The 26,921-nt window shown below is 45.6% G+C and overlaps 1 protein-coding gene across 2 annotated transcripts in view; it reads right to left on the bottom strand.

Annotated features, from left to right (window-relative positions):
* Utx (Utx histone demethylase) overlaps window positions 1-26,921 on the bottom strand; it is a 192,449-nt gene that overhangs the window by 105,572 nt on the left and 59,956 nt on the right. The window contains exon 1 of one of the 2 annotated variants that reach the window (XM_071585450.1): window positions 13,331-13,811. The exons of the other annotated variant lie outside the window; for it this stretch is intronic. The gene's annotated coding sequence lies outside the window, so the exon portion shown is untranslated. Of the gene's footprint in view, window positions 1-13,330; window positions 13,812-26,921 lie in introns of those variants that run through there. 2 annotated transcript variants of the gene reach the window in all.

The raw sequence follows: 26,921 nt of genomic DNA, 5'->3' as shown, positions 1-26,921 counted from the left end.
TAAGTCGTTGATGAGATACACGAAAACCTAACCGCAAACAACGACTGGGGAAAAATGTTATAATATTATCATTTGCAAGTAGTACACACGGATTCGTGCAAAGATATCTTACCTTCGTGATAAAGTACTCAAAACCGAAATCATCGCTGGGTACGGATTAAATAGTTAGGCTTTCCAAGGGAAAAATATCAGAGAACTCAAAACCAGAAAGTATAATAATGCGAAACAACGAAATATACAACCCTTACATTCCTAACATGGCGTTTTGCGTCGGATTGAGTGGCCGACTCAAACCTCTGAACCGGAATTCCACCACGACGTAACGCAGCGGAAGTGAAGATTTTCCGTAAAGTTCCGAAGGAATCCACGAGTTATCAGTGTCCAAGGAGACGATCCTCTACTTAAAGATTCTCGGTAATTCAGTTCTGTGAAATTGGGAACCGGAAACTGGAAAATACCACAGAAACCATCACCCGAGCGATCTCTGGAGGCACGTCCCGAGACGGAGGGATTCCTCTCCCCCCCCGAAAAATCAAAATTTAAGAAATGAAACACGAACGAGAGTCGGGACTCCCTCAAAAGGAAACAATACCACACCGCCCGAACTCCTAAGGAAACGTGAAGGCACCCCGAAACCCCTAGGTTGGGTGCGCTAACAAGACCTGCGGGCCGCACGATCTTTACAGACACAGTTCCCTCCCGCCCTTCCTCCCGCTGAGTGGGGCCGTGAGACGAAGGGATGACGGGGGGTGGAAGGAGGCAGGAAGAAAGAGGGGGGGCGAGGAGGAGGAGAAGGGGAGGGAGGAGGCCGCAGCCCGTGGCTGTCGGCAGGGTCGATGACCCAACGCGAGAGAGCTATAGCGAGTGAAATGAGATAGAGAGGGCCCTCTCTCGCCCGCCGCACGAGAGAATCCACGGCCGCCCGACCGCCGCCGCCCCGCGACCCGGCGTGGAGAGCAAGAGAAGGTGGGGAGGAGTAGAGAGATAGGTGTGCGCAGGCGCCTGACGTCACCAGTCGAAGGGGAGCGGAAAAGATGGAGGGAAGGCAAGAGAGGAAGGAGATGAAGGGAGGAGGGGACAGAAGAGGGGAGGAGGTGGGAGGAGGAGCACGATCCGGTAGGATGAAGGTGGGGGGGGGGGTCGGGTCGGGGGCGGGGAAGGATTGAGGCAATGGCCGGGGAAGGAGAGAGAGAGAGAGACATATCCGAGAGCACGCGATCCTTAAAAAACTGCATCGAGATGATCGAAGCGAGAGGAAGCCCGCCCCAGCCGGCTTGCATGCACGGCGACGGCGGCTGTCGAACCCGCGGGTTGAATGCCTGCGCCATCAGAGCTTCCTCAACACCGAATGAATACCGCAATAAGTAGTGACGAATCGAAATCGCGCTTCATACCGCGCACCGCTGTACCGCAATCGCAACACAGTTGGGTCCGAGATGTTTGACAGTGAACCGAACCTGTTCGGGTGATGCCGAACATCGTTACGGGAAACGCCTTCATTAAGAGGAGACGCAATGAAAGGCAAATGAGAGTTATTTGGAAGGAGAGGGTTGATTAAAGGGATTAAATGAAATGAAAATAGTGACGGGGTAAGTAAGAGAAACTGGTAGTTCGCAGTCTTTCCATTCACAATAACAACCTGCGAGATTTTAAAGTAGTTGGGAAGGGAAGAGGATCTATAGTTTTTTTCCAGGCACCGAGGATTATGGCCCATCCACACCTACCACATACTCTCATGGTGGCTTAAGAGTACGACTTGCATATTGACAAAATCCCACTTTTAAGCGGAAAGAGGGATATCGATCTGCAACCGATACCGCAAACATAACCACGAGGTAGATAACGGGGGATCTATTCATAATATACGTACAGTTCTACCGCTTCAATTGTGTTCAGCGATAAAGAAAATCGTTGCAGGGTACTCTAGGAAATTACGCGAAATTCGATACGTGTTTGCAAAAATTCGATAATGACTATATTGCTCAATGCACCACCCACTTACCATCACTTCATTACCTCATCCAGGGTCGTTCTGTCGAATCGGAAAATTACAAACGGCCAAATCGAGTCAAGGAATCGCAGGCGAACTTGAATAAACAACACGCCATCGAATTCCACTGCAATATCGCATATTAGCCAGACAATGAAGTTTCAGCGTTTCACACACCAATCCCAGATATTCCCGTAAGAAGTTTTTAATGGAATTGATAATTTATGAATCTTCATAAATTTTCCATTCCGAATGATAAAATAAATTCAGAACTCATAGGTTACTTCCATGGTCAGAATTTAATACATACAATCATGTTTTCGGGACAACGTGACATCGTTGCACTTCTGCGAGGTCAAAGTCAACGATTACATTTTACAAGTGGAAATAGAGCGCCACTAATTAACTCATTCCATCGCACCCCGTGAGGTGATTCATGAAGACGTTCCGGAAGCAGTTACCTGCGTCAATTCTCCAAATTTTGGGGAGCCAAACAAGTGGGAAACTGAAATTACTTAGAGTCCAATACCAGCCTCAGTACCGCCAAAATGAAGCCACTCCGTACACTTAGGCTACATGAAGTCATGGCCACACACACCACTTCATTTACAACATGCAATGAAACCACATCCGTTTAAACAGGTATCAAAATTGTAACTGCCACCAATCGAAAATTTTACCCCGACAAAATCATGCAACTTAAATGAATTCACCAGGATCTTAATATTCCATGCGAGTGGATTTCAAGGTTTACGACCTTTGCGCAGTTTTTTTTGACACCAACGGCTGGCCCTCGCGGATAAATAAAAGGGCACCATACAGGGCCCAAACCAATTCACCTCAATTTCGACAAACTCACACTGCCGAATGGCTGCTCATCTATGAACTCGCACACCTCGGTGCGTACACAGGCGAAGGATCGCATGGGTGTACTAACTCGCAAACAGAGAGAGAGAGAGAGAGAGAGAGAGAGGAGACTGTGGAACGCACCTCTCGTTAACCCCCCGACGCCGAAAAACTTCTCTACACCTGCCGACAGGGACATACTTTATTATATCGCTGCAGGAGGCGTCGCCCTTGACTCTAAACGACGAAATGCAATGTGAAATCGCCAGAAAAAAACGCGACCGCGGCAGACTGAGGAGAAGTAATGGAAGCAAATTAAGTTATTCGAGCGCCCCGACGGCCGCGGTCACATTACCACGCATAATCACCGCGGGGAGACAAATCGCATCGAAATAAAACGTCCGCTGCCGTGACTGCGCTCGAAATTACGAACCTCGGGCGATCAGGAAGGAGTGTTCCAGTCCGATCGAGGGCCGGCCACTCAAAGTACCTGTTTAGGACGGCCGATTGGAACGATCAGAAATCGTAAACCAAGAGATTTACATTTGCTAACATTAATATCCATCCCATTATTTGTCACCCAATCCGACATTTTATTAATGTCCCTTTGCAGTACTTCGCGTTATCTCTCATTCTCGACTTCCCTGTAGATAATGCAGTAGTCCGCAAAAAGTCTTATCTGAGTTCAATTTCTCCCGGCGGATGATGGCAGTGAATTCTTCTCAGGATTTCATCCGGGTAATCTCCTCCATCTCCATCGCTGCCGACGTTTCGATGAAATCCTTTTCCATCGTCATCGGCCCTGATGACGATGGAAAAGGATTTCATCGAAACGTCGGCAGCGATGGAGATGGAGGAGATTACCCGGATGAAATCCCGAGAAGAATTCACTGCCAGTCTTATCTGAGATTTAATATTTTCTGGGAGATCATTTATACAGATTAAAAACAAGAGCGGGCCAAGTAAGCTACCTTGTGGGACTCCCGATGCTACTCTCGTTTATTCAGAATACACTTCTCCTAATTTGACCCTTTGTGTTCGACCTTCCATGAAATTTTTGACCCATGAGATTACGCTTCCATATCTGAGTGTAGTGGTAATTGGCCCATCTCAAGCGATCGTGGTCAACTATGTCAAAGGCTTTTGACAGGTCGACTCTTATAGCATCCACTTCTATTCCCGCATCCATAGAGTCAGACATTTCTAGGCAGAACTCGCATAGCGGAGTTTCGTAAGAGTGCCCATTTCTGAAACCATAATGGCGACTGTACACCAACTTCTCACTCTCCCACAAATGCCAAAGATAATCAGCAATTATCTTTTCTAATAGCTGGCATACAACTGACGTGAAGCTTACCAGTCTATTATTATCAACTAGTGTCTAGAGACTTGTGAAGGTCAATTTGTTGTGCAAATACCTGATCAAGGGAGTAATTGTTTGAACTATTTATTTTATTTTACATTTGTTTGAGTGACGGGTCACTGGCGTCGGGCTTCCCGCCCCGTAAACCCTGCGTGTGTGTGTGGTTGCGACTTGTGAAGGTCAATTTGGTGTGCAAATACCTGATCAAGGGAGTAATTGGTAGAACTATTTATTTTAATTTTCATTTGTTTGAGTGACGGGTCACGGGCCTCTGGCTTCCCGCCAAACAATAACTTTCCCACCCCCTTCTATATTCCACCTATAAGTGCCCTTAAGTGTACGGCTTTGGGTTTTACTTTCTTTCCATGCACTCGGCCGTAGTACGTTCTTTATCTATTTAACTAGTGCCTTATCTCCTCTTTTGAAAATTGGTGTAACATTTGCCTCCTTCCAAGCATTTGGCAGGGCATTATTACCTTTGGTAACATTGAATAAATTATTTATATAATTGAAACTGAACTACAATCCAATTTAAACAAAACAAACCTTCCATAACGTCCTCGTGGTGTGCATGCCAACTTTTAATCTAAATGTAGCCTTACTTAATTCGCTAGTCTTCGCAGAAACATCAATGAGAGGCAAAGAAAGAGACGCGAGGCGCCCAGGTAAAGATTTTAAAAGAGCAACAAAATCACATTCGGGAAAACCACCTATGCACACACGGCTGAGGGCACGGACAGCGATGAGTGTTCGACAGTGAAACGCTCGTTTGATGGCCCCCAAAATCCGAAGGGCAGTCGTTGAGTCACGGCGCGACGGCCGCCTTCACTACGGTAGGCCTTCCTTTTTTTCCTCCACCGGATGATCGTTCATCTCACAGGAAATGCCTCAAGAATAAATGGCGCGGAATCGATCCAAATGAAAAAAAAGGTACGCCGCCAATGTAATACACACTGAAACCGTAATACTCCCGGGTAATGACGGTCGCCGCTCAAAATGATCGCATTGGTTAATCTCTTCATCACAGATATAAGAGGTGCGACAATGCTCAAAAAGCACAACAAACAACAGTCTTAAATGCGAAAGTCTGTTTGATAAGCGAGGGCAGAGCAACGAGGTTTTCGATTCTTCAAATCATTTTAGAACGGTGCGCCGTGTTCCTGTTTTAAGAAACACGTTACGGACTCATTAGAGGCTGGTGCGGTTGAGTCTGCTGTCATATCCCGGGTTAGAATCCGAGACTCTTACACGTTGAGTGCCCGATTGGCTTCCTCGCTAGGCTACCACGCCGCCTTTGAAGTTTCGAAACAAGTTCAACAGCCGTTCGGAGGGCAATTGATGAGAAACATTTTCGGCTAACGGCTCAAAAATATCTCTTACCAAGCGTAGGTACGCAATTACCTTCCTAAATTTGAATTATTATTGCTATCTGTATTGGTGACCTTGAAGGCCCACAGGGGCGGACATAATAAATGACCATCCGGCTGCACACGCGGGATTCATGCCTTGGTCGAGAACATTTGAGCCATTGTACTCGTGCGATACCAAAAGCTACTCGAAAACAGGTTATATTATTCAAAACTTCCTGTTAACGCCAAATAAAAAAGTATACTAATAGATGACAATAGGATAACCGATGCTACATTATCTACTCGGAAGCGGAAAACGACAACGTGCAGAATTAAAGTTAAGACTGGTCGCAACGGAATGGGATTTTTTTTATCTGCACCTTCCACGAGTCTATATTGCAAACGCAGTAACACGCCTTACAAAGGCACCGTGTTCCAAGTTCAATGCACTCTTAGCTCGAGAAAATTACTATAGATTCAACTGTTTCAACCTCTTGTTTAGTTCGACGCGCGTGTTTTTCTCACGTCTACGTAATCTGCCCGAGGACCGCAGTCGCCTTCCTCTGCCAACAACATTTCCTGTGCCATCTTCCTTTATGTATTTAGTCCTTCCGCTTCGCCACTCAGTTGATTGAAGGAAGACGTGCCTTTGAGCACGTCGCCTGTGCACATCTTTACACGGTAAATACCTGTGCCCTCATATGAGAATTCCCGGAACATTATAGGGTACAACCTCCAAACTGGAGTAACACAGCTTCCGAGCAACTAAAACGCAGCACGGCAGTAGTAACACGATCGTTGGCGCAATGATGGAAGTTACACTACCAGAGTAAGATGCAACCCAATACCTTCCCTCTCTCTCATTTCAAGCGAACGGACGCGTGATGCACACGACTCGTTAGCCCCGGCTACCCTACCGCAATTCCGGATGGGTTTGCAATTCGGTGCTCGTGTTAAGGCATGAACGCGGACTTGTACCGCGCCGTGATGAAAGAGAGGAATAGGGGGTATGGAGGGGTTGCGGGTGGGTGGCGGCACCGCGAACCAATCCAGCCACCGAACGGCAGAGAAGAGACCAGGTACATCCCCCGACACCCACCACCCCCGTTTGCCATACAACCCCCTACTTCCCCCCCACACACATCCGCGCACTGCACGAGACGCCCCCATCGATGCCGCTCACGGCGAGCGGGGTGGGCGCCCCGGCTACCTGGCCGCCCCTCACCACGTGAATTCACACTTGGCTGCCGCCGCGCGACTCCCCGCCTGCCCACAAACCCCTCGACCCCCCCGCTTCAACCCGGGCACCTCGCAAACTCCACCGCAGATAACGATCGTCGCTCGTCCCATCAATCCTCCTCACTCAGTCCCTCTCTCTCTCTCCCTTCCCTCCCACCCTCGCAAGTTCGGCCGGCGTTTAAATACCACACCGCCCTAAGTCCGCGCGCTACGGAATTTTTCCTGTCTCGGGGCATGACGTCGATCGCCCGCTGCTTTTTAAACCACCTCGTGATGGGGGCGGATAGATGACGTCCCCATGACCGCGGCACGGTGGACGAATCCTGCATTACGACAACCCAACGAAACGACCGCGGCATTGAGACACATCGGACGGCAGCTTCGCGGCGACTCCCACGCCCACTAAACTGCAAAACGCACGACTTGATCTGATTCCCTCTGCCCGCCGCTGTCCAAAAGAAAAAGAACAGGCAATCCGCGACCCTGGGAGAGCATTTTAGAAGTACTCCGACAGCGGATGGCTAAACTGAACGGGTTGATTACTTGCCGGCCCACTTGAATCCAGTTGTCACCGCAGTGATTGCAATATCAACTCACAGTACACAAAAGAAGTCAATCATTCGTTGCACAATCGTACGCGTTGTACACCCATTTATATTTGTAATTCGACAACGGACGCAGTAACACAGCTACTACTATGAAAGAGAAATTTTTCGAAAGTGTGTCAGCGATCGTTGTAAACATAACGAGTATTTGCTTCATCCGCCGAAATCGCCATAATGTTTGTTTTGATTTCGATGCTTTACTCGAGAAAATATGTTTTCGAAATGTAAACCCAGGAATGAAAAAGGACGAGAGGTGGAAACTGGTTCCAGACCAACCGAATGAAATCCATCAAGCATGTCATCACGGCCCACTACGGATGCTCACACCCGGACGATGTGAACACGAATTTCGCAAGACTCAACCAACAACAGCTGACCGGAACAACTACTACTTCTTACTAAATTACAAACCTTGATATCCTTGAGACGGGGGGGAATAACAGAAGAACAAAAACTATCACGAGTTCAAAATAACCAGGGAGTACCAAAATATCACATAAAAAGATATAGCCTTCAATTTCAATTAAACATTCAATAATTCCCTCAACGTGGACTGCGAACCTTGTTACGTGATGGAAGAGTGCACGCGCTCTTGTATCTGATAATCGAGAGTCACCATCACTAATCCAGGTTGCGGCGGGCCGTTGTTTATCTTGCATGGCCACCGTTTGGGTGATGGAACCGACATGGCGCGGCGGTGCGTGGCATATGGGCAAATCGATTGTTTTACTCACGAAGGAGGAACATGGGCTCAAACAAAGGCGAAACTGTGACGAAAATATTATTGTGGTCGTGACGAGATACCGGTTAGACTCCCCTAGATTGCCTTAAAACTTCACTAAGTGATACGCGAACTGATTTGGTACGTGCCCCGCGCACTGGCTATCATCGGATAACATCTGGCTTCGGCAGTAACGGAGTTAAGAAATTTGGCGCGAAAAATTTTGCTCGCAAAGAATAACCGACCCGAAAGAAGGCAACTAGGGAGCATTGCAACGAAGAGAATCAAAAGTCACCGTCGACGACTGAATTGCAATTGACGATCTCCATCTCGTAGTTGCTCTGCCGACGAATGCCAATGCCCAAAATCACACAGATTCAAATCAGCCACACAAGCTCAATCAATCCAATCTAGCTCCTCTACGCTGTACAGGATAATAGTAGTTTATTATCTGGTACCAGGTCAAAGTCTTACCTTAACTAGGAGTGAAAAATATTTTGGGTGAAAAGCAGTCTGGGGGTCTACACCCTAGCTTTGCAGGGTACTATGAAAATGAATAAAATAACAAAAGAAATAATGGAGGAATTCCATGAAAATATATTTTCCACGCTCCCAGATAAAAAACTAATAACTCTTCAAAACCATTACTATTAGACCAGAAGCAATCCAGCAATCATTTTTTTGTTTCCTGTCGAAAAATATGCACCGCCTAATAAAATCTGACGGAAAAACCATCTTCCGACGCGTGGATCTTCCCGCTAAGCGTAGGAGAATTCGCAGAAGGGTCAATGAAGAAAATATAATAGCAGGAAGCGATTCCAAACCGGGTCTGCGGGTCTACAACCTCAAGCAGGAATTTTCCACGAGCGGGAACTGCAGACGCGGATTCGAAATTCCACGAAAAAAAAGCCGCGAACAGATGACTCCGCATCTCTCGACGGGAAACTGTCAGTATCACTTCACACTAAGTGTCTCTTAGTCGCCGTGGCGCTCGGTTTTTCGTCATCCACGACATTTCTCCGAAATCGAACGACTCTAGGGAACCACTTGGACCAAGCAAAAAATTTCGAATTTGGAGTCACCGTCATCTGACACGTCCGAGACTTGCGAGGTAATGATGAGTGAACAAAGAGAGAGCGGATCACCTTTGAGATATATTTTCTAACGAGAACGAGTCAGAAGAGTGACTCTTTAGGCGGGGAGTCACAATCGAGGATGCACACACACACACACAAACACACCGTATATGCGTTAATGAATCTTCAAGGACTGTGAAAATGAAAAAAATTAAATAATGGAAAGGGAATAGCATCGGAAAACGTCGAAAGAGTTACGATGTGCCCCGCGAGGAGGAAAGTGAACGGTTCTTGGCACGGCTGCACCCATCAGCTGTTATAAAGGACTCCGTCACGAGGCGCGGTGACGTCATGCAATCCACTAACGCCTCCGCAATGGCAACCCGCTATTTGAGATCCGACAGCGCTTTGTACCTTCATCGACATATCGTTCCTTTTAAATTTGAAGCAGACCCAATGATAAAACCACGGGACTGGTTTTAGTGCATAGTAATTAAATCTACACAAAAAACCCACCACACCACGAGATAAAAAGGTATGATCGCCGCATTTGACTTTCCTTATTCACGCAATTTATGAGAACGCTCACAAGAGAGAGAGATTTATTTCTTCCTGAAAGTGCTACCTAAGCCGATGTACACAGTATTTTGATTTTTTATCAAAAAATTACTAATTGCACATGCATTTCCTTGTTGCCATTTTCTCAAATGTGTCCAAAGAGCTTGTTTAATCTTTTTGAATATCGGAAGGCACTCACCTGAACACTGTCGCACTCCTAAGCGCAGTATCTCACCGTCGACTAAGGCACGGCTTTATACTGTCTCTACATAAAACCGAAGGTTGACTTGAACCTACAGTAATGGCACAAATTTAGTTTTGTGATGCTAGTTTAGTTCAACACTGGCCGTTGAAATACTCAATAACAGATAGACAACACTACTGGTGTAACAATGTCAATATTCACTAATTGTCTATATTATTCGTTCATAAAATGGGAATTGTCGGCAATCTCCACCTATGTTAACGTTCACATTAACATACAATTGGATTCAACGAGAAATCGGGCCTCAAGGACTGATCAATATTAGCAGAAGAATTAATCGCAGCTGGCCATTTGTTTAAATAAAGACTACAATAACCGAACAGGCAAAAATAAGGACTTGATAATACATACGCAGGCGCAATAATTAAAAGAGTGGTTACAAAATAGCCAATGAATAAGCGAGCAATAAATTTATCAACAACAATAACAAATATTATTTGGGAAAACCTCGTCTACATTTCATTGACTACATAATATCAAACCTTTGCACAAAGAAGGTTTTTACTCTATTAGCCCGTAATGTATTAGCGAAATGGGATGACTTAAAAATTGATTTATCTCTGTATGCTAGCTTCAAAGCTCAACCAAAACGATTCCCTCGGGACAATGTGAAGTCCTAATTTTCTATTTGCCACCTTGAAAACCCGATGACCGTTCCTGGTGAAAGAATCAATACTGTGACCAATTATTTTTACGAAACTAATCTAAAAATTAAATCAATAGAAGAGAAGGCCACACAGTCATATCTGCTGAAAAAAATCATAGCGGAATGAATTTGTACTATCACAACACAGTACGAACACCTTACCTAATCGTAGATTGCGAGAGCCATATAAAAACTCAAGGATGTTGTTACATCACCTTAAAGAGCGCAAGTGGCATAGATAATTTCACTATCAAAGGGAAAGGCTATGACGCGGACGATGAAAAATTGAAAGTAAATAGACCAAGGCCGATTTGAAGACTCCAAACAAGACACATCTACATAAACCTGAGGATTGCAAAATGCGGCAAATAAAAGGAATACGAGTCTGCAAACGACTGCACTAGAGGATAGCAAGTTTTTCAAAGAATCAATCATACATTGAATGAATAGACTACTTACTATATCAAAATATGTTTTCCCAAAAAAATATTTTCTATCTTCACTGGGGCCAATGCCATTAATTATTCAAGGGCAGTAAACCAAAGTAGTAGTAGTAAACATTGCCCAGGAACGTTTTGCCTTAAGCATTAAGCAGATTTTGATACGCCAAAGTTAAACTAGAGAACGGATTTATAAAAGCCCCATACGTTAACATAAACCTAACTCACTAAAAACAAGAAATATTTGTGAATTACCATCTTGCTAGTACATAGACACTATAGAAAACCCTTTCAAAATTACCTTATAAAAAAATCATCTCCAAAATAAATCAAACCAGTGAACAACAATATTAAATGAGGTGCACCTTTGCCAGACTGACCATTTGTATTTCATTTCAAATTGTAAAAATCATCTGTGACGGAGCGAAATTCGATAGAAAGTCCTCCAAATCATTCTTTTACTCTCTCCACTCGACGGTGTGAGAGTTAACATTTCCGGCACTTCACGTGGTAACTAATGTCGTAATCTTAGGCACGTTTAGCATCTAGGCGGGTTCCTGAGACCCTTTCGCTTGAAGGGAATACATGCCACCATGAAAAATCCTCGAAGGGTATATGTACAGGATCATACATCTGAAACTTGCATCCCTTCCTTTGGCGTCGCGGGACAAACGAAAAAAAGTATCAAGGCCATCAAAACGTGCGTCTACGTATGAACCTTGATTTGCGCCTCTTGAATCACCACACTATAATTACCTCCCAACCAATTAAAATCCCGATGACGGAGTAATTTACGAGACGTGGCAAACCAATTGAGAGACGACAATGTCAACAATGTAGCGAGTTTAAAGCCTTCATGGGAGATCCCTGAATGGGGCTTATTAACGAGCGCGAATACTGCGAGGGGGGTGGAGAACAGGGATGGGGCAAAGGGCGGAACGTGGATTTTGAAAACAGCCCCCGCGGGGATTCGAACAGAGTCGCCGGAGTGGGGAACGGGGGGGAGGGGGGAATGACCCTCTTCCATTCAACTGCAAAATGGTATCCCCCTCAAAGGAATGCACTTTCAGACGAGCGTGCATTGTCAACGGCACCGACACAAAAGACTCTCTCCCCATAACGGGTGGCTAAGGAAAAAACCACGCATCGAGGAAGTAGCGTGAAATGTGGTGTGGATTACCTGCAGTTGAAATTAGTGAAACATTCTTGTCATCTCGTCTAATGGCACGTCCCTCTCGGCAGTATTTCACTGGCGCGCAGAGAACATGACCAGAGCCAAGTACCAACAAAATATCTTCGCAATGCCAGGCCTCATTTCAGAAAAGTCTCCATAAGACAAATTTACATCTTAAGACCATCAAGAATGCTCTGTTTCTATGTGCCATCCGCGGGCAAAGGGAAAACGAACTAGAGTATGTATCAATAAAGCGAAAAAATTACGGTTTTTATGGAAAAAGATAAATGACCCAAACATACAGTAATCAGAACGAACTGCATAATTTCAGTTTTAAAAATAACACTATTTAACAACCGAGATTTAACAAATATTGGCTATGAAACATGAAATCATCTTGATGAAAGTGCTCTGTCCTAAGTTACATTGGGAATAGAGGTAAATGCAATGCACGCAGGTTGCTTGAAGGAGAAAATACAACCATGGACACGCCAAACATTCTAATAATCAATGAAAGTTTCGACACTGGGAGCACACCGTTACATGGCGAAAAAATCCGAAGCACCAAAATTTTAGAGCATATCATACTATTTCAAAAGAATAAAACAAGCCGACGACGAAGAGAAGAATGCAGTATCCTTGAACAAAATGACAGAAAGTGATGTGACCGCCAATCAGAAAAACATAAGCACCGCCGCCGCGACCGGCCCCCTTATAAAACAGCTGAGCACCATACAAGCACGTGCATTTGCAGATAAAACTCCGAAATGGAGAATAGAGGCGAAATTGAATGGTGGGCAAGGGAGGGAGGTTTATACACGGGACGGCGGGGACAAGTGTGGAGGGGGGGAAGAGCGAGTGCAGTGGCGAAGTGGAGGGGGGAGGATTAAGGGATGTGGAAAGGGCGTCGAAGAGTACGGAGGAGTGGTGGAGCTGGTGAGGGGAGCGAATAGAGCGAGTGAGGGGGCAAAGGGGGAGAGGGGTGACGGAAGGAGGAGGAGGAAGAGAAGCACAGATGGCGATGAGGTGGAGGGAACGGACTCGCCGTAGTAACTTACCAGTTTCGCGTTCGCTCGGGGTGACGTCACGGAATTTAAAGAGCAAGTCGGAAGATGAGATGCGGCCGGGCAGGCTGGACCCAAAGCGGGGAACGAGCGAGAGAGAGAGATGACCGACAACCCCCCCCTCGCGTTTTGTTGTTGTTGTCGTCGTCGCCGTTTCAAACAGGGTACCGATCGTCGCAGGCACGATTCACACACTTTCACACACAATCACATGCACACTCACACGCGAAGAATCGAGGATGGTGTTTCTGAGGTGTATAGTAATCCCAAAACAACGTCCGCGGGAAAGTATAAATAAAACCGAAAGTCGTATCAAAAAAGGGATGTGCACGAGGGGAAGTACTCCGGACGCGGAGACGTGCTTCTTCTGAAGGGTAATATGCACCGTCGATACTGGACGGAATCGTTTAATTAACCGGGGTGGAGTGGGGATTAATTAGGGATCGGGTCCATCGATGAAAAAGAAAAGCGGTTATTGATTCTCTTCAAAAACCATTCAAATCTTCTCTAGCCAATTGCTTCTAAACTTAAGATCGGCATGGAATAATCAAAAGACAAAAAAAAGAGGACAGGGCGAAAACACCCACCCCCCTTCTCCGGAAGACGGCCAAAGACCAACCCCTAAAAGAACAACACCCAAAAGTTTTTCAGTTTAACCGCTGTAAACGGCCCCCTTTATGCCATGCAGGGAAGCGAGAGACCGTCCCCGGAGTGTAGACGGATCAGGAACCCAAGGCGGCAGACGAATTGAGCCGGGCGGCCATTTTACGCTCGCCTCTGCTCACATAGACACAAAAGCAAAACACTCGCTACATTTGTGTGTGTGGATAGCGGGGAGGAGAAAGGGGGGCTGTCGAAGTACCGACGACGATTGGGGTACCTTCGGCAGTGTGCGGTCGGCGAGAAGGAACTCCCGAGTACACGGGGACGTAAAACCCCACCGAGCGGACACGTCGTAAACGACCGACGACTCCCCTCCCGGACGGCGGCGCGCTTCTCACGGGGTCTCCCAGTTCACATGAATCCTGCGCCCGGTGCCGAGATCCACAACCACACACACACACACTCCACCACTACACACAACACGGAGACACTAGCGCCGAACACAACCTCCCCGGCCGACCTCTGCCTCACTACTCGCTGTCGGGAGGCGCGGCGGGAGGAGGTCGCAGGAGAGAGAGGTAGGGGAAGTTCCGAGTGGGGGAAGTGGAGAGGGAGGGCTGTTCGAAGAGGGAACACGCGCGCGCGGGGCAGCCTCCACTCCCCTCCCTCCCCCGCCTCTGCTCCCCAAGCGCCCCCACCGAAACCTTTTCCCTCCTCCGTCCCTTTCGAACCAACTACGGCCCCCCCCCGGGCACGTACTTCCTTACTTCCCGACGCCCCTCCCGTGCTGGTCCCCCTCCTTTTTCTCTCATCCTTTCTCGCCCCCTCTCTCTCTTCGAACGATCCCTCAAAAGGGGCAGCCCCCCTCTCCTCATCCGCCCCTGCCAAACCCCTCCTTCTGCACGCCCCCCCCTCTTTGTTGGGACAGCCAGAGTGAGGGGAGGAAGGTAGAGGCGAGCCCCCTTCACTTTTTACTTCCCTCTTTCCCCCTCCCTATCTATCCCTTACTTCGACTACAACACCCCCTCGCCCCGTACTTCCGCCCCCTTCTTCGAGTCACGGGTGTGATGAGGGGGCAAGAGAGAAGCGGAAGGCAGGATGGGGGATGAGAGAGGATGGGTGGAAGGAACGAATACCTCCTCCCCTTCCTTATCCTTGTGAGAGAGGCGTGTAGATAGAAAACTTCCTCCCCTCCCCCTTTCCCCTTCGTAGATTACGCGGCGGCGGGCCATCGCCTACAAAACTTCGGCGATCGCCAAAGATACGACGAAGAGGAACGACGCGGACTCCCCTCACGACACTCAGATCCGCTCGCCGTGAATCGGTTCGAGATTCGGGACCTTCGAGGCGTTCGCGTGAGTCGTTCACCAGAGTCACAAATGAGAGCGAATAAAAACTCAACCTTCAATTCCGACTCAATTTTTACGCACATTTGGTGAAGAATTGAGCACGGGGTGCCCGTACCTTTTTCCAGCACAGCCGATTGGAGAAGACAATTTTCCTCGATACGTGTTTGATCTAAAAACAAGTGAATTATATAAATTCTTTGCCGGGGTGACGGGTGCCGTTTATTTTTTACAGCCATCCGTAAAAGAGGGGTTTATTTCGAGCCCACTGCTGGTAACGCTATTCCATATGGTTATTCTCAAAGGTGTTATTAATATTTTGTATTTTTTGAACAAACTGGAATATTTTGCAATTCATACATAGACTCGCATCATGATAGTTACGAGGAGAACATTATTTATTCAGTGTTATGCTCCACACTAAACCGAGAACATTTCCCTCGTCATTCAATTGACCAGTTTACCGGCAGCCCACCGAAGTGAATTCGCGTCTCTCATCAAGGCCAAATAGTTCCCGACTTCACCAAAGTAGTCTTAAAAATGAAAACGAGGACGACCAAATATGTATTGGAAGGAGGGAAATAGAAGAACTATAAGCTTACGTACCATTTATAGAAGATCAATGCAAGGACAGGGAATGAGTTGAATCTAGGGGTCGGACGCAGAAAAATATTCTAACTCAGAGTGAATAAGTTTCTCCGTACCCGACCGAGGAGGCTTAGCGGAATGCCGGCAGTCAAGGATAAATAAGTCCCCCGTAGAATTCGAAAACATTCCGAAGGATTTTGAGGGTTACAAAACCACCAGAGCATTTATATGAGTTGACACGTGTTGTGAGAGCTCTTTTGGACGGCTCGCGAGACACGTGAGTGCACGCGAGGAAAATGAGCTGACTGATGTAGACAACGAGTCAATCACCACCGCGAATGATTCCCACACGAACGACGCATCCGGTCGGCAGGAAGACGAGGATCCCATTTATACCTGGATATGGGTATCATAATGGAATGGTGGAGGGTTGAGCAGAGAGGGAAGGGAAGATTAAAGTCTCCCAAAGACTGTGAGCGGGGGAGGAAAGGATGGAAGGAGGGTTTGGGAACCTGGGAGAAGGCTGAAGCTTGGGAGGGCGCGGAGACGGGAGGCGTGTTCTCTGAAGGGGATGAAAAAAAGAAGAACAGAGAACGTACCTCTCCCTCGACGCATCGGCATCGAAAAATAGCGACGCCCCCCTTCTCCCTCCCGACCCCCACCCCCCGGCCACACGGACTTTTCCAGATATATGAACGCTCACTGAGTACACGACGTGTATCCCTCGAAATTGCTTTCCGAGTAAGCTAAGCGGATGCAGTTCTACGTCGATACATATTAATGAATTTCTCATGAGGGCGTCGTAAAACGTACTTCCGCTCGAGGGAAACACGTTCGACGGACTGAGAAGAAATGGAGCCTTTGAGTAACTTCTAATTAGTTAATAGTGGCAGTACTTCATTGGGAGGGGCGACCAGGTGTGGATGCTGATGTCAATTGCGCAATGATGGGATTTGGCAGCGGTAGGAATTTCTAGGGAAACCCGGCGTCGGCTTATGAACTTATCCTCACGGAAATGCGCCAAGATATCAACAACTAAACGTCCCATTCGACGAAAGATGGATGAACTTGAAATGCTTCCCGCATGAAACCCAGGTGGGGATTTGGGTCACGAATGAAAATGCATACACCCCCACCCCCGTCGGGGTTTTAGCCAGGGTCTTAAAAGTGAGAAGTCAGTGAACAACAGTCTGATTACGAATAAACTTGTCAAATTGAAAAAAAATCCTTCTTCAACTATTGTATATTAAACTTTTATCTTTCCTTTCCGTATTAAAACATTCCATTTTTGTCTGACTATTATCTTGCCCACACAAAGAATTCATCGACATTAGGTTGATCGATTAGCTCAATATTATTTTATTATAGGTAATCTACAGGTTAAGGTAGGTTTTGAATGGACACAACTACCGAATAAATATCATGTCTCTGCTAACAAAACACAACCCAACATCCTACTCTGCAACCAAGACCCTCTTCATCTACGTACACTTCCTTCCTCCATTGATTTGGTCCAACAGACCTGTCCTAATCCTGCCCCTTTCTCGTTTGCCTAACATTTATTCATAAAATCAGATAGGTTTGCTGATACCAAGCTTTAGTTTGTCAGGCAGCCAAGGGATTGCAAGCATTGCTGAGTACATTGGAAATTCAATGAGATAGGTGATTCTTTATATATATATATATATATATATATATATATATATATATATATATATATATATATATATATACATATATATATATATATAAATATATATATATATATACATATATATATATATATATTATAACACACACACAGATATATAATGCAAGCCACCGCAAGGGCGTATGGCAGGGGGTGAATACACACCAGAAAAATTTTACCCGAAAATGACCCTACTGCGATCGGACAATGCTATTTCGATCCCCTATCGTTCGTGAAAAAAACGACATCTTGAATCTATCTGTTCTATACTTAATCTCTCTAATTTTATTAACATCATCTCTCCTCCCGCAATACGATGGGGGTAATAATATATTTTCAACATCACTGCTAAAGAGACCTCCTTCCAATTTATGCAAGAGCTTCGATCCGTAATTTAACCTTCGCTCCGTGAGTGATTCCCAGCCTAGCTGCTTTAATATTTTGGATACGCTACTAAGTTTATCATAACAACGTTTTACAAATGCTTTACGCTGCACGCGATCGAAAAATTAATCCAACTTCGTGAAGATCCCATATACTTGCGGCATGTTCTAAATGACGCCTAACCAACGACGGATAACATTTTTCTTTGACCTTTTCATCACATTTACCCAGTACTCTTCTAACAAATCCTAATTTTCTGCTAGCTTTTCCACGTATTCCCTGTATGTGTTTCACCCAGGAGAGATCGTGAGTGAGGGTGACACCTAGGTATTTAATTAAGTCTACACAGTCCAATCCGGAGTTCGCAATGGAATAGGCGTTCGGAAGTTTAATTCTGATTGCCAAGTGTCGGACCAACGTTGTATAGCATTAAGATCATCTGACAAAAGGTTATGCGGTTTTGCGGAAAGGTTAAGTTCAAATAGGAGGACAAAAACCAGAGCAGGTGGAACAGTTCACGCATCTCGGAGTCTAATATATGGGCATAATATTCGGAGTTAGAAATTTCAGGTGAATTCATCTTTCCCGAGATTTTTAAATTTTGTAATACTTGACAGAAAATATCTCAAAACATTTCCACAACCACCACCCTTCTCCCTCGATTATTGAAAAACGACCATATCCCCCAATTTCTCGGCTGTCTAAAACAGTTCATCATAAGCAACATTCACACTTCGTGATATGGAGTGTGATTAGTGATAATGCTTCAGGGTGAACCAACAGGTAAACAACCCTTAACGCCAGTAATATCAAAGATCTTCTTTCGGTTTCGTAACAAATATATTCCTTCAAACCCACCCTCGAAAACATCCGGATTGACACCCCAACAGATACAACATCCCGGCTCCTCATTCCCACTCCGACCTTGATGGCCATAACAACAACATATTTTCTCACTGCTCATCCTTCGGTGGTCGTAATGATCATTTCAGCCGCCCTGCTTCTTTTAAAAACAAGTTCCCTCTCTCCGGAAAGAGAAGAACCTTTGTCTGGGTTGCACGAGGGAACACGAACTCCTCGGTTCTCATATTATAACGTCAATTGATTTAGTTCATCGAGCGACTGCGTTGGTGCACAGCCATATTTCTTTGACTTTAAGTGCCGGATTCGTGGCGTTTGTTGATACCGAGCACCGTCCCCGATTTCATCGCCACCAAGGCACTTTCCTCGGCGATCTTTCCAGTATGGGCACTTGGAGCACGCACGCCAACGCGTGTTTCAATCTTCGTAAACAAACGTCTACACGAGGTACTACTAGGTCTCGCCGGTCGAGCAGGAGGATGGGGAGGGTGGGAGGGGCGACGAATAAGGAAGAATCAACTCCCATGACTTATCAAAACTTGTCGGGATTCACGACGGAGTACGCCGAGGGGTAATGAAGGGCGGGGAGGGGGAAGCTCGAGTAAGAGAGAAAAATGAGCGCAATCACAATATCACGCCCATTAGGCTACACACAACCATTAAAGATTAATGTTACGAGCAAAACGAGACGAGTCGTCATTCTCGAATTTCGAAACCATCGGCCGGCGCTTGAGATTGCCGCCGCTTCGGCCGAGGAGGAGAATTAGCGATGGGAAACAACAAACATTTTAATTAATGGAGCTCGCTGAATCGACGAGGGCGGGTGAGGAGGGAAGCATTTGTCCGGGAGGAGAGCAGAAGGGGGTGGGATGGGGAGGACTGCATGGGCGCTACGCACCACATTTTCGTTCAGGGTGCGCAGAGGGTGTGGGTAGAGGGGGGTTTGGGTCGAAATGCCTCACACCCCTTCCTTCCCCCCTCACCAGGAGAAAGGGAGTGGGGAGAGAGTGGAGGATCTTTTTCATTCTTCTTGAGGTGGAGTGATGTAGGCATGCGCCTTGGTTGCGAGCTCCATGGGAAAGTAGAGGTGGAGTACGGGGGGGTGGGGAGGAGCAGGGGCGAGAGAGAGAGAGATAGAGAGAGAGAGAGAGAGGAAAGGAGGAAGAAGAAGAAGAAGGGGTGGTGGTGAAATAGTGTGTGCGCCCTCCGGGTTGGGAAGGGGATGAAAGGGAGGTAGGGGTGGGAGATACGGGAACCAGCCGGGCGGATACCCCCGCTGACGCCCGCCGGGACGGTTCGGTACGGCCCGGCTCACGCACCGCGGGTGCGCTGTTGCCACGTCGCTGCCTTGCGGGAAGTTCACGCAACGCGCAAGTTCAGTACCCCCGCGCCAAACAAAGAGGCGTCGGGGGGCGGGGGGAGAGAGAGGGAGGAGGAGCAGCGGAGGCGGCGCGGGGTGAGCGAGGATTTATAATGTCGCACGTTTTTAATACTTGTGCCGCGACATTCCTTGTGCTTGTGACCTCCCGGCGGGAGGGGAAGGTGGGGGGGGGGACGGGCATGACCGGATGGAGTCACCACCGAAATAAAGCGTCAGAAACGGGTGGGTAAAAAAAATGGGGGAGTGGATATATTGGGGGGGGGGGGGTGGTAACCAGGGAACGGGGGGACAAGGGGTACGGAGTGGGGATGTATTTACATTCCAAACTTGTTGCCTAGCGCCAACATCAAAATGAAGTAGGTTACGTCACAGGGTCGCCGAGAATGTTGACCGTGGGTCGAAATACAGGTATATCAGTTTTGATTAAATAAGAGCAAAACCACTTTATAAACATATTGATTGGTTATTTAATGCTTGGACACGCGACAAGGTATCTTTTTTTCGAAGCGATGAATTTGCCCAATCACCAAAAGTCAAAGGTCAACAAACCTGCGGGCACAAATACGAAGGCAGTACTATTATTTACGGTGATATTTATGTCCTGCCAGCTTAATTGGACTGCATCATTTATTAATGACCAAACTACATCCAAATTATAAATAACTATTTCAATCCAGGCCATATACTATAGTATAACAAAGGGGTAGGTCATGGGTCGAAATATCAAGCTATTCAGGAGCAACAGAAGAAAAATCAATAATATCATTCCGGGTAGAAAAATTCACGGCTCTGACACGACTGTCATTTCTTCGAAGTCGCGCCATACTGTGTGCGCACAAATCACATGCAAGATATTCCAGATTCCCAGTCAAACATGCATTGACATTCACAGAGACACAAACCCAATTTATACCATTATCCTTCGTAGCATTTCTGACATGACCGGAAACGCGGATATTCCCAGCCATTATCCCCGTAAAGGTGACCATCGTTTTACCACCGAGTAGATTCTTTTCATTCATACCATCACAAAAACTGCAATACTACCTTGATCAAAAAGTTCCCGGAATAACCACCGTGTGGCGCTCCCATCGTTCCGATTTGAGTTCTGTTTTTTTTGTTAAATTGGTACATCTGTTGTTGATATTCCCTTTAAATCTTTGTGTCATAACTTGACATTTGCAAAAGTTACGTAGCCAAGAGTACATCTATCTCTGTGTGTGTTGGCGATTTTTTACAATTGCAGAAATGGATTTAAATTTGCAACAACGAACTTGTATTAAATTTTGCGTAAAAAACGGATTTAGTGGCGCACGGACGTTGGAAATGTTGGAAAAGTGTTTCGGCAACGATTCTCTAAAAAAAACGGTCGTTTACCAGTGGCACGAGCGGTTCAGAAGTGGTCGTGAGTCAATCGAAGATGATGAACGCAGTGGCAGACCATCGACATCGAAAGTCGGTGAAAAAATTGATAAAGTAAAAGAAATGTTGGTCAATAACCGCAAATTAACCATCAGAGAAATAGCGGAGGACTTGAACATTGCCTATGGATCCGCCCAAGACATTGTGGTTAATGATTTGGGTTTCCGTCGTGTAGCAGCAAAGTTGGTGCCAAAAGACCTCAATTTCATGCAAAAAAGAGACCGTGTTGACGTCGCAAAAGACATGATTTGCGAGGCTGAATCCGATCCCACATTCATCAAAAGGATCATTACTGGAGACGAGACGTGGGTTTATGAGTACGACACGCAATCCAGACATCAGGCAAGTGAATGGCGTTCACCAAATGAGCCGAGACCAAAAAAACCACGTCGTTTTCAGTCAAAAAAGAAGGCAATGCTGACGGTTTTCATGGATTACAACGGTGTAGTGCATCATGAATTTTTGCCAGAAGGCCAGACAGTAAACAAAGAGTATTATTTGGGCGTTATGAGACGTTTGCGTGAAGCAATTCGCCGAAAGAGACCAGAAATGTGGGCAGAAAACTCGTGGATTTTGCACCATGATAACGCACCGTCGCACAGTGCTATCATTATTCGTAATTTTTTGACGAAAAATGCAACAAATACCATCCAACAGCCACCGAATTCACCTGATTTGGCTCCCTGTGACTTCTTTCTGTTCAATCGAGTTAAAAAACCATTACGGGGAACGCGTTTTAGCAGCCGAGAGGAAGTAATGGAAAAATCGCAGGAAGCACTGATGGACATACCGAAAACCGAATATAAAAAATGTTTCGAGGATTGGATCAAGCGCTGGCATAAGTGTGTTGCAGTCGATGGGGATTACTTTGAAGGGGACAATATAGATTTAGATGAATAAACTTGTATTTTTAATTTTCTGAATAAATTCCGGGAAATTTTTGATCAAGGTAGTATTCCTCGTATAATTCTATATCGATGTCACCTGCGATTCTTTTTGCGGGAGCTTAAGCAGGAAGCAGTTAAGCGAATACATGGTTAGTTTTTATGTACTTAAAAAGGCGTTTTCTGGATAAGCTGAATAAACCAGTAATGTAGTCAAATAATTATGTCACTCTTGAGAGAGGGGTCAAGGAAAATTATGTTAAAAAAACAGCTCTCTAAGTACTCAGGGTTTACCACTAGTTTGGTTACCCAACAAAAATAAATTTATGACTGCTAAACCGTCATTACGAACGATCTTCACTCGCACCGATACCAGACCTCTGAAAGTCTGTTTTTCCCCGACGAAAAAACCAAGGGTTTTTTTAACACGTGCGCTTTTGCCAAACGAAAACTGAATTCCTTGGAGTTGAAAAAAATATTTCCATTGAATTTATTGTCGGAGGAAAGAGCACCTGTATATGGAAGTCACCAATTCCAGTGGTGGCTCCGGCAACAACAAAAGCAACGTCTGCGATTCTGTTGAGCAGCAGACTTGACTGAAAAAATTATGGAGGTCAGAAGAACTGGATCTGGTGGGGTGTAATACCCCACCGAGTACGACATTTCAAGGTACCTCGCAGCTGAAAAGAAACGTGTTTATTTTCGAAAACCTTTTGAATGTCTAATCATCTACAGAGCCATTGAATCACCGTGACTTAAAGATTATTATATATATATATATATATATATATATATATATATATATATATATATATATATATATACACACACACACATACATACATACATACACACACACACATACATACACATACACACACATATATATATGTATAAATTTCAACGGATATAATGATTCGTTGAGAAACATCAACTACTGAACTTAAACGAGTAATACATTCCTAAAAGATTTTTTTACGAGGTTAAACTGTGAATGTTTTTCTTCGATTTTTTCAATACAGCAAACACAACCCTTTTCCTTTAAACGAAATTATTCTTACTGAATATTTATGGCAGATACTTTAATGAATTTGTTCGGAAAGAAAGAGTCTACTCGAGTATTCATCGACTAGTACTCGGGCAATCGTTAACACTGTCAGTGTTAGGGGAGAATTTGGCGAAGCAGCGTATTTAACGGGGAATTGCGAATAAATCAACAATGATTGACGCACATACATTTGGAAAGAAGAAGTTGATTGAAGTAAATTGAGTTTCATTTCATAGCGAAGGTTCTGAATTGATGTCACTAAAACACGTTTTTTTCCAACTTACTACACCAAGGGGTTATATGTAAGTACACTACGATTGTCACTTAAATATCGTACATAGAGTGCATCTTAAGCAGGTAACAGGAAGCGAGTTTCGACGCTTAAAAATCTTGTCAATGATAAAACTACGAGAAACCACAATTTTGGAATACTACGTTACACACACCTGTACACACGCCTGCTTTTTGTATAAACCCAAGATAAAATATAACATTAGCGTTTTTATAGGCTTAAAAAATATAAAACAAACCTTTAAACGCAGTCCCTAAACCCCGAGTAACCCCAAGATGGAGTGCACTAATATGAGAATGTGCGGATCCACCTTAAAGAAACTTGGCTTGAATTGAACGAGTGTTGGGGAAATGTAAAGAGAAAGTTAAAGAGAGGTGCTATCTGGTTTTAGATGGGCCCTATTCGGAATACGCCGAAAGTACGTAAGAGTATTCGGGATCCTTGGAAGAAATCGTTGATAAAAGAAAAAGATAAAAGAAGAAAGTACACACAAAATCCGCTAGATCCATCAAAAATTGTTACAATAAGAAGACGAGGGAGCGTGACGGGGGCCTTTCAGAGGAATTAGGTTGAGAGCCACATGAGATGCGAAGAGAAAAAGTGAGACTTGGTCTTTTAGCAAGGCTCGGAACACACGAGCTAAATTATGACATGAAGGGAATTCTTACGGTCCCACATTATTTGGGCAGTTTGGACTCCAAAGAGAAGGGGGAGGGACTCAAAGTACAGCTATATATAAATAAATATGCGTTCTTTCCTTGGACAATCAGGGCTCATAATAGTAAAAAATCGAAGTAAATGCTGTTGCAAGCGGGAACAAGGTTAAACCCTGCGTAAACACCTACTTCACTCATAGGTGCATATGCTTGTACATATATTTACATGTGTTTAGGTTATAATATAAGTTTTGCAAAAACATACAGGGTTCGTCCGGAAAATAAGTGTACTGACTCCTGGGCTGGGCGCGCCGCTCCAGGCGCGCCCAGCACCGCTCTGACGGGCTGCGATTGGAGGGGGGTATGTTGGCAAGCGACGCTGAAAAAGGCAGTCGGCTCTGAGCTGTGGTGTAGTGAGGAGCTCTGTTAACGCGAACCTACACGCTCGACCCACGTCACGGAACGCGATGCCGAAGTTTTTGGAGCAGCGTTATTCCATCAAATTTGCGGTAAAGCTTGGGAAATCGTCTACCGAAACTGTCGGTATGATTAACCAGGCTTACGGGGAGTCAGCCATGTCCAGAAACATGATCTTTCGGTTGCACAAGATGTTCGTGGAGGGCAGAGAAGAGGTCGACGACGAGTCTTCGAGAGGTTCCCGATGATGCCGGGGATCGAGATGGTGCGGGGGCTAACGTACTGGCTTCCCACCATGAGGGCGCGGGTTCAAATCCCGGCGGTGTTGAATATTTTTCAGAGGTATCTCGATCCCTACTTGAGGTGCTTTGTGGAGGGCACTTTGAGTGAGTACGCCGTCCGTCGGATGGGACGTTAAACTGCGGACCCCTTGGCGCCTTTCGTAAAGAGTAGGCTAATGCCGACGCCGGGTTTCTCTCCACCCTTCATCCTTTCCTATCCATCCCCTATGGCGCAAATGACCTTAGCTGTCGGTCGCCTCCCCTCAAAACTACTACTACTACTACCGATGATGCCTTCGCGGGAGCGTTCCAGGAATGGGAACGCCGCTGGAACAAGTGTATCGACTCACAAGGGTCCTATTTTGAGGAATATTAGCTCAAGATATGTAAAAGTGTAATAAATTTTTTTTCCTGAGCTCAGTACACTTATTTTCCGGACGAACCCTGTATACGTCCGCGTGGGTGTGAATTAGCATGTTTTCATTGATTTAGCATGTGGTTGCATTCTATGTTACGGTTGTTGACCTAGAACCACCCACCACACGCCCTTACGGCGGCTTTCTGGGTATTGTGTATATATAGATAGCATATAAGTACTCTGCGACACTATCTCTGGCAAAATTTTGTGGAAATCCTTCATGGTATGAGTAATTTAACAAACTTTGCAGTTTCCACATTAATTTTCATCTTTCAAGATCATGGTTTCGTAGAATGGCTTCATGAAACCTAGCATCCCGAAGATGAGCCATGCTCCGAAATCATGGTCGTGAACAATAAAAATCAACGCGGAAACAGCAAAGTTAGTTCATTTACTCCTATCACCTACACATACTCTGATCTATGCAATCATCACAGGCCAAGACAATAGAACAGCGAAATTTAAGTCAATCAATTTATGTGCATATTTTCTTGTTATCTTGGTCTAATTGTGACGTGGCACACAAAATGCACGAGACAAGGCTCACATGCAAGTTTAATACCTATGAGTATGCACAGTCGAGAAAAAAATCAAGAAGCAAAGGCTTGTGCATGATAAAATTCCCTCGCCCTAAATCTTAACGCTGAAACTCTAGCACTATCGGTCGACGACATGTACTATTTACAACTGACCGTGACTACTTACCAGCAACTATTTACTCTACCTCCATCGAACACGGAAAACATTCCCCAGGAGTGGTCGCTGACGACACGTTAATGAAAAAAAAATCATGAAGCAGGGACCACCAATAGGGCAGAGGTGGGTTTAATTCGAAAGGCTTCCGGCATGTGACTTGAATATTTTTTTACGCCCACGAGGAATACCAAAAAAGTTAGAGGATTCAAATTGAGTCATCTCTCAAAGGATGACACAGGACCGCGGAGAGGACAGTCGAATGAGAGAGGTGAGGGGAGAAAAAGGAAATAAAATCAACATGGAATCAAAACACGAGCGTCGCTGATACTTAGTTTCCGAAATAAGACCGTCGCGTCCCCTTCCTACTCGTTGAATGAAATATTCTCTCGACTGGGATCCGAATCACGCGACTCCCGCACTTCTCGACGGAGACGCGACGCACGGTTTGCGATATATGATAATGCGCAAGAAAGCAGGATGAGAATGGCGAAGGAAGCATTTCACCAGAAAAAAAACAAACAACTATCGGCTAGCTTGCGCATAAGGAAGCGATCCATTGCATCTTTTATAAGTAGCATTGTTTTCCAAGGAAGTGAAACTTGGGATGACAGGGGCGGC

This window comes from Hetaerina americana, unplaced genomic scaffold (assembly GCF_022747635.1).
Source record: "Hetaerina americana unplaced genomic scaffold, ioHetAmer1.1.p SCAF_2, whole genome shotgun sequence".
NCBI lineage: Eukaryota > Metazoa > Arthropoda > Insecta > Odonata > Calopterygidae > Hetaerina > Hetaerina americana.
Note: the sequence above shows the minus strand (reverse complement) of the source record. Positions and strands in the feature narration are given on the sequence as shown.